Below are 8,594 nucleotides of genomic sequence, written 5' to 3'. Positions count from 1 at the left end.
TGTCCTTGAAAGGCCAACTGCTGTGAGAGCACTCTCAGCCCCACCCACCTCACAGGGTGTCTGTTGTGGAGAGAGGAAGGGAAGGAGATTGTAAGCTGTTCTGAGACTCAAAGTGAAGGGCAGGGTATAAATCCAATCTCTTCCTTGCAGCTGCTGGTATGGCCTTGGGTCAGTCATAGCTCTTGTAGGAGTTGTCCTTAAAAGGGCAGCTTCTGGGAGAGCTCTCTCAGCCCCACCCACCTCACAGGGTGTCTGTTGTGGGGGGGGGGGGAGGTAAAGGAGATTGTGACCGCTCTGAGACTCTGAGATTCAATCCTCCCGGACTGAATCCTCCTGGATGAAATTGAGTCCTGGGTTTCCTGCCTCATTACTAGTGCTGGTATTTCCTACCCCTCTGCATAGCACACCTAATCCAATCACGCCTGCTGTTGTCATTCACCTGCTATTGCCATTTGGCATCTGAAATCGCCTTCTTGACGTTTATATCTCTGGTGCCTTCCTTGTGTTACATTTGCAGGCACTCAAGGGCCGGCCCAGCAAAGGGACATTTATGCCAGATCTGGCCCTCCTGAGTTTGACACCTCTGCAATAGAGGGTGAGCAAGACTGAATCGTGTTGAGTCAAGGCAGCCGCTTCTGGGCTGGTTTTTTTTTTTGGAGGGGGGGAATACTCCTCTCTGAACTTTGCTTGTAGGTCTCTCAGCCAATTAAAGTATGTCGGGTGTTTTGTTTTTAAAAAAAAACTCTGGTTGATTAAGTGTCTTGCTTCTAATCAATTGATTAACCAAGTTAAAACAAATGCTGCAGCAGTAGCTCAATAGAGAGGATATTTCCATGATTCTTAATGAAGACAACAGTTGCTCTTCATTATGGATCACAGGTTAATGTTTGTTGCTCAGAAAGGCTCCATAAACTGCCTCCTGCCCTGTATCTACATGTGGCAAAATCAGCCCCAGAGCTAAGGGCCACGGGGGGAGGCGGCCATAGGGGGCCACTGGGGAGGGGCCCATGGGGATGAGTGCAGGAGGCTGGGGGCCATCCATCCCTCTTCCGTCTCCGCGATTTAAGGACCAGTTGATTGGCTGGCCCTCTAAATGGCATGAGAAGGGCAGTGGCTGCTCTTGTGAGCCCATCCCATGCAATTTAGCTCACACAGGGGAGGCCTGGTCCTGGGATGGAGGTGAGGCCCCCGCAAAACTGTCAGGGGCCAGTCCCCGTGGGCCCCTGATTAGCTACAGGCCTGGGCACAATGGTCTGTTTTTACAATTTCTCCTTCTAGCTGGGATAATGTCCAGTTGTGGCTTCCTTGTGTTGACCAGAGTGATGTAATGAGGAGACTGTTGGGCTAGAATCTGAGAGAGCCCAGTTCGAATCTCCACTCTGCCATGGTAGCTTTATGGGTGACTGTGAGCTAGGTAGTCATTTGCACTCCATCAAATCTCCCCCACGGGGTGGTGGTTCAGGGAAAATGAGGGAGGGAAGGGCAATGCTGTAAACTGCCGCAGCCACCAGCAGGAGATGGGGAGGTAGGGTTGACAGATCCAGGTTGGGAGACTCCTGGAGATTTGAGCACTAAGAACAGACAGTTGCTAATCTGCCCCTGATAAAGAGGAGAATGGGTGACTTCCTGTTAACCAGTGGACTTTGCTATGGCCCATAGATGGGCCACGTATCTCCAGCCCATTCCAGAATCTGGATTTTGCCCTTCTAACAGGACATATCAGGAGCCTTGCCCAGAACCCTCCCGACACAGACGGTCACCATTTTGCTTTTATCAGGCATGCGTGTGAGCTTTTATCTACACATTCAGAACACTGGATTGCTGAGGATGGAACAATATGTGCATTGCCCTTTTTCACACAAAATGGTGACCACATGTATTGGGAAGGTCACGGCTAGTTCATGTTCCCATTTGGAGGGCCAAAATCAAGCATTTGGAAAGGTCTTCTGGGTGTTTTTGGGATCTGAATTGTTCAGATTAAGAGTGCATAAACAGAATAAACACTGTAGTTTGCACAAAACACAGATTTGTTAAATTCAAAAATAATTGAAGGAATCACTCCCCCCCCCACCCCAAAGCTGTGATACCTGCTGATGTTCTGCTTTATCAGATGCATGAATTGAATCTTGTAGAGAATTACATCTGACAAAATAAGCTTGTACCCAGGAAAATGTGGCTGGTCTGTCTTGAAGATGCTACTGGACTCTAATTCCGTTATACCATCATGCCTAACTTCAGAAGCTTTTATTACCTACATACAATAAATGGTTTTCTTATTTAAGTCTTTACAGAATACATTCTACACCCTTGCAAAGTATGCTAGTATACTAATTTACAGTTGGATTGCCTTTTTTGCCCAACAAAACCCATCTGTGTGTGATTGCTATAGTGCAACAACAGCACAACATAAATATTTTATTATCCTTATCCAAGAACAAAAGATTCGGTCCTGCATGGATCAAAAGATCTGCAAAATGGGTCCAACAACGATCCTTCTGAAAACCTGGAGGAAATGCAGGTTTGCACGAAAAGAAGAGCAGTTGTGAATGCCCATTAAAATGTGTTCTGTCTTGGAGCTATGATCCCTTGAATGAATTAATAAGGACCATATATTTACCATAAAAATAAAAAGATAAGAAAAACTATATCCCTGGAAACTGCTTGGGGGTGTAGTAAAATACCTGAATCAATCCTGGTGAGGAGTTTCATTTCTTCCATCATTAGGGTTGCCAGGTCCATTTCAGAAAATATCTGGGGACTTTGGGAGTGGAGACAGGAGACCTTCCCACTCCCTAAAATAAATAAATACACAGCAGAGCAGTTTTCCTGAATAAAGTTTTCATTTCCTGCAGTTCCACTAAATGAAAGTGAACACATGCATACTCACAAAGCAGCCAAAGTAAACAGTTTGCAAGCATACACTTTTGTGATCTCACTGGTGCAGTTTACTCACAGAAGTTGCTGAATGTAACCATCTACTGTATTTCAACCAACTTCTTCAAACTAACAGGAAAATGAAAGGAGAGCAGCCTAGGTGGTGGAGTTTTCCTCCATTTCATAATCAAGTTCTAGTTTACCCCATTTATACACACAACTTCTGAAATTAATCCAAAACAATACTGGCTTCTCTTCTTTTGTCATATGGTTCAAAAATAACTTTTCCTTTTCTAAAAAAAAGTTCTCATTCTTCTATGGAAGCCACCATGTTATATATGGGCTCTGTAGGGGATGGTTGCAGCACACGCACTGGCCCCAATCCCGGCTATGGGCCTGCTATGGATCTTGCTCCATCTTTTCCTTCATCCAGAGATAAGTGATCTTGTAAAGACTTGCAGAACACTGATCTCTGGTGGCGTGAGATGGCCTTGTGTGATTGGCAGTATTTGGGGTGCCAGTCTGAGCAACTTCTCTCATGTTTGTTCAACCCCCATCTCCTGGAATTATAACTTATCTCCAGGGGATAGAGATCAGTTTCCATTGAGAAAACAGTTGCATCGGAAGGTAGATTTTGTGGCATTATACTCCACTGAAACCCCTCCTGCCTTCCAAGGCTACACCACTAAAATCTCCAGGTCTTTTCAACCTGGAGCCAGTAACCTGGGATGAAGCACCTGGGCATTTACTGCCCAGAAGTCATGTCAGCTGCAGGATAGGATAAGAATCTCAGGATCTTAATAATTTAGACAACCGTTAAATGCAAAGTTGATTCTGATTTGGTTTGGTTTTAACAAACAGTTTATTTATTTATTTTTATATCCCACCCTTCCCACAAGCAGAGTTCGATTACTCTGACACTAAAACAGTGTTGCAGTTATTGTATAAAATCAGAAAGATTAAAATTGAAATGGTGATAAGAAGCCAACATGAGGTATTGCCTGGGTAGCAATGCTCTGATTTACCCTTCTGAGCACTGCTGATGATGTTGGCTACTGACCACAAGGCCTGGGGAAGCCAGAAGATGGAGGAACGTGGATGCCCTCAACCTGTAAAGCATGAGATTTCAAAATAACCAGTCCTTGGGGTTTTGAAACAAAGTGTAATGTACTGAGTGATGAGACATGTTGAAGGCAACCTACTTTATTAGCAAGTACATCACAAGAGGGAGAATGGCGGGTCAGGTCCCGATTATATACATGCCCTGGAACAACCCTCCATCAGGCCAGGTCCAATCCTGGTCAGTTAAACTTCCAATCACAGATTTTGATTGGCGGAGCATATTAGCAAGCTACATCCGGGGACCAGTGGGGTTCCACTGGTCGCCTCTGTAGCGTGCGCTGTGCTGTCCATAGAGATTTGAATGCAGGACATAACACTCCTCCCCCCCTAGTTCAGGACACAAAGTCTTTCAAGTAGGTCGGTGCCCGGCGTTCCCTGGTCAACCTCCTCGAAGTTAATTGGGGAGTTGGTGCGGCTGGCAGGGCAGCAGTTTCCCCGTGTTGAGGTGTCGCCGGACACTGACTGTCCGTCGCTTGTTGCTCGTCCGGAGTCTCTTCTCTGGTGGGGTCATTTCCGCCACTGTGGTGCTCTTCCACCCGTGCAGTCGGTGCGGCCGGCATGGGCAGGGTATTTTCCGGGGGTGTTGCTGTCAGTTCTTCCCCATTCCCCCCCGCCCCCCGTGGTGGACGATTCCTCTGGCAAAGTGCGGTGGCGCAACTGATCGATATGCCTCCTGAGAACCTGGCCCTCCTCTGTCGAGACCTTGTAGGAGCAGGACCCGGTCACCCGCAGCACCCGGGCGGCCAACCACTCTGGGCTGCTCGCAAAGTTTTTAGCATACACCGGATCCCCTGAAAAGAACCCCCTAGTGGCTTCCCTGGTTTCGGGGGAACTGCGGAGGTCTGTGGCCCGGTTGGGGTGCAACCGGTCTAGCCTCGTGATAAGCTTCCTTCCCATTAGCAACTCTGCAGGGCTCAACCCGGTGACTGGGTTGGGGGTGACTCGGTTATCAAATAGGAAAGCTGCTAGGCGGTGGTCCCAATCCCCCTGTACGATGCGCCCCAGAGCCTCTTTCATGGTGCGCACCATGCGCTCTGGTTGGCCGTTGGTGGCCGGATGGAAGGGGGCGGACCGGATGTGGTGTATTAGGTATCTGTTTACGAACTCCCGGAATTCCCGGGAGGTGAAAGCAGTCCCATCGTCTGTGACTAGGGTATCGGGAATACCATGCGTTCAAAAGACCCTATGCAGGGCTCTGACCGCCGCTGCCGTGGAGGTTGAAGCTACTGGAATAACTTCCAACCACTTGGTGTATGCATCCACCAGAATAAAGAATATTTGGCCCTGGTATGGCCCCGCAAAGTCGAGGTGTAACCGGGACCACGGCCTCCTCTTGGACTCCCAGCGGTGGACAGGGGCACTAGGCAGATCAGGCCAGGACTCTTGGCAGGGTGGACACCTTCGAACCCACCCCTCAATCTCTTCATCCATTCCCAGCCACCACACATAGCTGCCTGCTAGGGCTTTTATCTGCACTATTCCCTGATGTGTTTCGTGTAGGGCTTCCAGCACTTGTTTCCGCAATGGGGGGGGGGGGAACCACCACCCTGCTTCCCCAGAGAAGGCACCCCTTGTGTGTGGACAGTTCTTCCCTGCGCGCTGCGAAGGCCCTGAATTCTGCGACCTGTTTCCCCTCAGGCCATCCCCTCCCCACCACCCAGTCTAAAAAACGGGCGAGGATGCTGTCTCAACCCGTGGCTTTAGCCACCTCGGCGGCGTGGAGGGGTTTCTCTAGTAGCATCTCAATAAGCATCACATGGTGGGTCAGGGCTGGGTCCGGGTCCGGGTCCATTGAGGGCAGCGGCAGGCAGCTGAGGGCGTCGGCGTTTGCGTGTCCCATAGCTTTGCCCGGGCGGTGGACCAGGGCATATGTGTATGAATTGAGGAACTGATTCCACCACAGGACGTGCTGCGACAGAATTTGCGGCGTCTGGCGGTCTGGGGTGAGGAGGCCCAGGAGCGGCTTATGGTCCGTGCTGATCATGAAACGCCTACCATAAAGGTAGTCATTAAATTTATGCACCCCCCCCCCCACGATTTCTAAAGCCTCTTTGTCCATCTGGGCGTAGTTGCGCTCAGCGAGGGTCAGGGTCCTTGAGTAATAGGCCACTGGAACCTCCCTCCCGTCCGAGAGTTGGTGCCCCAGGACAGCGCCCACCCCGTAGGGGGACGCGTCGCATGCCAGAATCACTGGGAGGGATTCGTCAAGTGGTGGAGCACGTCATTAGAAACTAGGAGGCCCTTGACTGCCTGAAAAGCGGCGGCCTACTGCTTTCCCCAGACCCACGGGGCATTTTTATCCAGGAGCCTATGAAGGGGTTCTGCAATGGCTGCTTTGTGTGGCAAAAATGAATGATAAAAATTCAATAACCCCAAGAAACTTCGTAGCTCCGCCTTGCACGTGGGAGCCGGGGCATGGACAATTGCCTTAGTCTTGTCGGCCGTCGGGTGGATCCCCGTGGCGTCTACAGCAAACCCCAAGAACTCAACCCTCGACACCCCGAGGGAACACTTTTCCCACTTGACTTTGAGTCCCGCCGCCTGGAAACGGCAGAGTACGTCACGCAGATGGCTGCTGAACTCCTCAGTGTCCGGGGCAACGATCAGAACATCATCAAAAAATGGTTGCACTCCAGGGATCCCTTTAAGGAGAGAATCCATTATGCTCTGAAAAATCCCCGGAGCCATGCTTACCCCAAATTGTAACCGCCGCACCCGAAAAGCTCCCCTGTAAATCACAATGGTTTGGGCTTCTGCCGTCTCGGCGTCTACCGGAAGTTGCTGGTATGCCTGAGCCAAGTCCAACTTCCCAAAAATCTTAGAGCCCGTTAGGGCTGCCAGCACATGGCTGACCACGGGGACAGGGTATGGGTTGTCTTGCAGTGCCTTGTTTATGGTGCACTTGTAATCAGCGCATATGCGCACATCCCCATTCGGATTCACTGGGGTGACTATCGGTGTTTCCCAGGCGGCATAGGACACCGGTTCAAGCACCCCTTGTGCCGTGAGGCGGTCCAGCTCCGCTTCGATTTTAGGTTGAAGAGCGAAGGGGACCCGCCTGGCCTTGAGCCTTATCGGTTTCACGTGGGGATCGAGGGGTAAGGTGATGGGAGGTCCCTTGTAGCACCCCAGGGACCTATCAAACACTTCCAGAAATTCCCGGCACACATGCTCAAAATCCTGCGTTCGCATTTGCTGCACCCCCACTGTATGAATGCCCAACGGACGAAACCAGGCCAGCCCCAGCAAAGTGGTGAGCTGGCGTTTGACTACTAGGATTTCCAGCTTGCCTTTGAAGTTCTTTTACCCCACCTTTACCGTGGCCCAACCCAAAACCTGTACGGGGTTTTTTTGGAAGTCCCACAGTATGAAATCGGCTGGCTGCAGCCTGTAACGACCCCTGGGGCAAAGTTTTCTAAGCGACTCCTCCGAGATTATGGAGATGGAGGAGCCCGAGTCCAGCTCCATTAGGCATGGAGTGCCCTCGATAGAGACCGACACCCTGACCTTGTCGGGGGTGGTGAGGGGCTAGTTCTTTACCTGCAGGCTCGTTGATGCGGTCGAGTATGCCTCCATCGAGTCGTGATTGGCGGGTCACTTTGGCCCGGCAAGCTCGCGCTATGTGGCCCACTCTCCCACAGTTCCTGCAGTCCATGTTCCGATAGGGGCAGTCCCGTCTCTCGTGTGGATCCCCACAGCTGGCGCACTTGGTGTTGGCTGGTCTCTCTGTTGCTCATGGTCTCGCGGCTGTCCTTGGACCCGTTCCTAGTTGGCGACGGAGTTGGTTTGCCTCCTCCTCCTCTGGGTTGGCTGGTGCCGTTTCTTCCTGGTGGACGGCTTCTGCTCGTGGGTTGTTGTAGCTTTTGGTGGCTCTCTTGAACGCGATGGCTTCATTGAAGGTGCTCTGTAGGGTGAGCTCCTCTTTCGCAAAAAGCTTTTGCTGTAGCCTTTTGTCTCGGAGGCCCCAAACAAATCGATCCCTCAAGGCTTCATCCAGCTTGTCGAAGCTGCAGTTTCCCACGATTTGGTGGAGGGCGGCTAGGTAGACTGTGGCCGTCTCTCTCGCCCCTTGATCTCTTCTGTGGAAGAGAAATCGGCGGGCGATGAGGGATGGCTGGGGCAAGAAGTGCCCGGTCAGGAGTCTGACTATCTCCTCGTACGTTTTCTCCGTGAGCTTCGCGAGAGCCGAGAGACCTTTGGCGATCTCGAAGGTGGCCTCCCCGCAGACACTCAGAAGCACGTCTCTCTTACAGCTGTCGTCCGTGATCAGGTTCGCTCTTAGGGAGCAGTTGACCCGCTCCGTGTAGGTCTCCCACCTATCAGGGTTGGCCAGGTTGAACTCTGCAAGATGGCCCGTTGTCACGCTTGGGTTCGCCATGGTGGCGGCGGCAGCGGCGGGCTCTTCAGTCTCCCTGGACTGCGTGCCTTCCTCGTCTCCGGCCAGGTCAGCGAAGTTCGCTGCGTAAGTTACCTGGCTAGGATCCCATCCTCGTCGCCACTGTAATGTACTGAGTGACGAGACGTGTTGAAGGCAACCTACTTTATTAGCAAGTACATCACAAGAGGGAGAATGGCGGGCCGGGTCCCGATTATATACA

The sequence above is a fragment of the Heteronotia binoei genome, chromosome 18, assembly GCF_032191835.1.
Source record: "Heteronotia binoei isolate CCM8104 ecotype False Entrance Well chromosome 18, APGP_CSIRO_Hbin_v1, whole genome shotgun sequence".
NCBI classification, from domain to species: Eukaryota; Metazoa; Chordata; class Lepidosauria; order Squamata; family Gekkonidae; genus Heteronotia; species Heteronotia binoei.
This window is presented reverse-complemented; position numbering follows the sequence as displayed.